Consider the following 5,538-nt stretch of genomic DNA (forward strand, 5'->3'; position numbering starts at 1 on the left):
AGACTCAAGTAGGTTAAGAGTGGAGACAAGAACATTTCATTCTTTCATGCATCAATATTTTAATGGAGGGACAAATATATAATAGAGCGGCTAAAAAATACTGAAGGAGAGTGGATGCAAGACTAGAGCCAAATCCTCAATCTTATTCAGGAGCACTACTCTCAACTTTTTACAACAAGAGGAAAAGTAGAATTGAAGGAAACCACTAAGGTCGTTCCTAAGAGAGTAGCTGAAGAGATGAAGAGGAGGCTAACGCAAGATATTTTGGAGGAAGAAGTAAAAGATGCAACATTTAACATAGGAAGCCTGAAAACCCTAGGACTAGGCGAACTGAATTGGCTATTTTACCAAAAGCATTGGAAAACCATTGGAAAGGATATATGTACGGTGGTCAGATGGTTCTTCAAAAAGGGATGTATTTGGAGGAGGTGAATGAAAAACGTGTTCTTGGTCCCAAAGATCAAGCAAGTTGAAAATTTAAACCACCTAAGGTTGATTAGTTGCTGCAATTTCATATTCAAGATCATATCCAAAGTGATGGTGAGTCGATTGAAGGATATCATGGACCAAATTATCTCGCCAATACAAAGTACTTTTGTTGAGGAAAGAATGATACAGGACAACACAATTATTGTTCAAGAAGCATTCCATGTTCTTTTTCTTTATTTATGATTAAATCTTTTGGATCCTCCTTTTCAACAACCTCACCAATAAAATCTACACTAAAAAAATATTTTAAAACATTAGTGCATTCTCATCCCAACATGACTTGTATTTAGCATGAATATCATTAACTATATAAATTTAACTTACCGAATAACTCATTATCGTCAAACCTTTCAGCATTAATGAGTTATATCATCGTTCTAAAGCGAAAAAACTCAATTGAGAAATTTGGATTCATGATGAGCGGATATTTTATACGCTTTTTGGTGATATTTTCATGTAGTTTTTAGTGTGTTTTAGTTACTTTTTATTATATTTTTATTAGTTTTTATGCAAAAATTACATTTCTGGACTTTACTATGAGTTTATGTATTTTTCTATAATTTCAGGTATTTTCTGGCTGAAATTGAGGGACCTGAGCAAAAATCTGATTCAGAGGCTAAGAAAGGACTGCAGATGCTGTTAGATTCTAACCTCCCTGCACTCGAAGTGGATTTTCTAGAGCTACAGAAGCCCAATTGACGCGCTCTCAATTGCGTTGGAAAGTAGACATCTTGAGCTTTCCAGCAATATATAATAGTTTATACTTAGCCCGAGATTTGGTAGCGCAAACTGGCGTTTAATGACAGCTCCTTACCCTTTTTTGGCATTAAACGCCAGAACTGGCATAAAAGTTGGAGTTAAACGCCTAAACTGGCACAAAAGCTGGAGTTCAACGCCAAGAATAGCCTATGCACGTGAAAGCTTCAGTGCTCAACCCAAACACACACCAAGTAGGCCCCGGAAGTGGATTTCTGCACTATCTATCTTAGCTTACTCAATTTCTGTAAACCTAGGTTACTAGTTGAGTATAAAAACTACTTTTAGAGATTTATTTTGAACATCATGACATTTTTTACATCTGAATTTTGTATCTTCTACGGCATGAGTCTCTAAACTCCATGGTTAGGGGTGAGGAGCTCTGCTGTGTCTCGATGGATTAATGCAATTACTACTATTTTCCATTCAATCACGCTTGTTTATATTCTAAGATATTCACTCGCACTTCAACATGATGAATGTGATGATCCGTGACACTAATCACCATTCTTAACCTATGAACGCGTGTTTGACAACCACTTCCGTTCTACCTTAGATTGAGTGTGTATCTCTTTGGTTCCTGGTTCACGAGTTTGATTGCCTCTCCTGACAACAGAGCATTCAAATCTGTGAGATCAGAGTCTTCGTGGTATGAGCTAGAATCAATTGGCAGCATTCTTGAGATCCGAAAAGTCTAAACCTTGTCTGTGGTATTCCGAGTAGGATCCGGGAAGGGATGACTGTGACGAGCTTCAAACTCACAAATGTTGGGCGCAGTGACAGTGTGCAAAAGGATCAATGGATCTTATTCCAACACTAGTGAGAACTGACAGATGATTAGCCCTACGAAACCCGTAGCTGGACCATTTTCACTGAGAGGAAAGATGGTAGCCATTGACAACGGTGATCCACCAACATACAGCTTGCCATGGAAGGAGCCTTGTGTGCGTGAAGAAGAACACAATAGGAAAGCAGAGATTCAGAAGACAGAGCATCTCCAAAACCTCAACCTGCTCTCCATTACTGCATAACAAGTATTATTTAATCCATGTTCTTTTACTCATTTCAATTAAAACTAAGAATTATTATTGATATCCTAACTAAGAGTTACAAGATAACCATAGCTTGCTTCAAGCCGACAATCTCCGTGGGATCGACCCTTACTCACGTAAGGTATTACTTGGACGACCCAGTGCACTTGCTAGTTAGTTGTGCGGAATTGCAAAAGTGTAATTGTGATTTTGTGCACCAAGTTTTTGGCGCCGTTGTCGGGGATTGTTCGAGTTTGGACAACTGACGGTTTATTTTGTTGCTTAGATTAGGAAAAAATTTTCTTTTTGGTTTAGAGTCTTCTATTATTGTTTTTGGTTATAATTTTAAAATCCTTATCTTATTTTTCTAAATTATTTTCGAAAATTTTCAAAACCAATAACTTCATAATTTAGTCTTCTGTTTGAGTTTAGTTTCATATTTTAAGTTTGGTGTCAATTGCATAAGCTTATTTTTCTTTCATTTTTTTCGAATTATTAGTGTTCAAAGTATAAAAATTTTTAAGTTTGGTGTCCTTTGTGTTTCTGTTTTCTTAAAAAATTTTCAAAAGTTGCTCTCAGTGTTCATCTTGATATTCAAAGTTTTCCCGAATCTTTTTAATTTCTCATCTTATCTTTTCTTAATTAATATCTTATCTTCTCTCCCTTCTTTTTCAAAACTTCCTAACTAACTCTTCTCTCTCTTAATTTTCGGAAACTCCTTCTTCTTCTCTCTCTTCCCTTTTCAAAAAATCTATAACTAATTTTCAATTCTTTTTAAATTATTAACCTTATTTTCGAATTTAATTATTAAATAAAATAAAAATAAAAATATACTTTATTTGCAACTCACATCAATTCCCTTTTCTCCATCATGGATCTAAGTGGAAATGAACAGTCCAGAAGGACTCTGGGGTCTTATGCTAACCCCATTACGGCTGCATATGGGAGTAGCATCTGTATACCTCCCATCAAAGCAAGCAGTTTTGAGCTAAATTCTTAGCTCATTATCATGGTGCAGCAAAATTGCTAGTATTCCGGTCTTCCACATGAAGAACCTACTGAGTTTCTGGCAGAATTTTTACAAATTTCTGACACAGTACGTGATAAAGAAGTGGATTAGGATGTCTACAGATTATTACTGTTTCTATTTGCTGTAAAAGATCAAGCTAAGAGGTGGTTAAATAACCAACCCACAGCAAGCATAAGAACATGAAAACAGTTATCAGACAAATTCCTGAATCAATTTTACCCTCCAAAAAGGATGACACAGTTAAGGCTGAACATTCAAGGCTTTAAACAAGAGGATAATGAATCTCTTTACAATGCCTGGGAGAGGTACAAAGGGATGCTAAGGAAATGCCCCTCTGAAATATTTTCAGAGTGGGTGCAGTTAGACATCTTTTACTATGGGCTTACAGAAAAAGCTCAAATATCTCTAGATCACTCAGCTGGTGGATCTATACACATGAGAAAGACAATTGAAGAGGCTCAAGAGCTCATTGATACAGTTGCTAGAAATCAGCATCAGTACTTAAGCAGTGAGTCCTCCCTGAAAGAAGAGGCTAAAGCAGTATCTACTGAACTTAGTCCTCAAGAACGACTTGCTGAACTCAATCAGCAATTGCTTATTATAACAAAACAGTTCGCAGAATTCAAGGAGATGCTCCAAGACACTAAAATTGCTAATCAAAATATGGAAGCACAATTGGATAAGACAAGACAGCAGCTATCTAAACAGATAACAGAAGAATGCCAAGCTGTTCAATTAAGGAGTGGGAAGACATTAAATGTCTCAACTCAAGGCAACAGAAAGTCAAAGAAGGAACAACTGACAGAGGATGAGCAGACCACTGCCCAAAATCCCTCTGAGGACAGTAAGAGCCCAGAGAGGAATAATTCTAGCATTCAAACGCCAGAAAAGGGTGAAAAACTGGCGTTAAACGCCCAATCCATGTCCAGTTCTGGTGTTCAAACGCCAGAAAAGGGTAGGAATCTGGCGTTAAACGCCCATCCATCTCCCTATCCTGGCATTCAAATGCCAATGAGGGATCAGACACCTGCAAGTGCTGATAATAATTCCCTCAAGAAGGCTTCTCAACCTGCCTCTGTAGGAAATAAACCTGCAGCAACTAAGGTTGAAGAATATAAAGCCAAAATGCCTTATCCTCAGAAACTCCGCCAAGCGGAACAGGATAAACAATTTGCCCGCTTTGCAGATTATCTCAGGACTCTTGAAATAAAGATTTCGTTTGTAGAGGCACTTGAGCAAATACCCTCTTATGCTAAATTCATGAAAGAGATCTTAAGTCATAAGAAGGATTGGAGAGAAACTAAAAAAGTTTTTCTCACTGAAGAATGCAGTGCAGTCATTCTGAGAACCTTACCAGAGAAGCTTAAAGATCCCGGAAGCTTTATGATACCATGCACACTAGAGAGTACTTGTACCAAGACTGCTCTATGTGATCTTGGGGCAAGTATCAACCTAATACTTGCATCCACTATCAGAAAGCTTGGCTTGACTGAAGAGGTCAAACCAACCCGGATATGTCTTCAACTTGCTTATGGCTCTATTAAATATCCATCAAGCATAATTGAGGACATGATTGTTAAGGTTGGGCCATTTGCCTTTCCCACTGAATTTATAGTGCTGGAAATAGATGAGCACAAGAGTGCAACACTCATTCTAGGAAGACCCTTCCTAGTACTTGGACGAACTCTCATTGATGTCCAAAAAGGGGAAGTGACCCTGAGAGTCAATGAGGATGAGTTCAAGTTAAATGCTGTCAAAGCTATGCAGCATCCAGACACATCAAATGACTGCATAAGCGTTGATATTATTGACTCCTTGGTGAAAGAGATCAATATGACTGAAAGTCTCGAACCAGAGCTAGAGGACATCTTTAAAGATGTTCAGCCTGATCTAGAGGAACCAGAGGAAACAAAAAAGCCTCTGAAAACTCTTCAAGAAGAGGATAAGCCTCCTAAACCCAAGATCAAACCACTACCACCATCCCTGAAATATGTATTTCTGGGAGAGGATGGCACTTTTCCTGTGATCATAAGCTCTGCCTTAGAGCCACAAGAAGAGAAAGAACTACTTCAGGTGCTAAGGACACACAAGACAGCTCTTGGGTGGTCCATAAGTGATCTTAAGAGAATTAGCCCAGCCAGATACATGCACAAAATCCTATTAGAGGATGATGTTAAGCCAGTGGTCCAACCACAAAGGCGACTGAATCCAGCCATGAAGGAGGTGGTACAG

This window comes from Arachis ipaensis, chromosome B10, assembly GCF_000816755.2.
Source record: "Arachis ipaensis cultivar K30076 chromosome B10, Araip1.1, whole genome shotgun sequence".
NCBI lineage: Eukaryota > Viridiplantae > Streptophyta > Magnoliopsida > Fabales > Fabaceae > Arachis > Arachis ipaensis.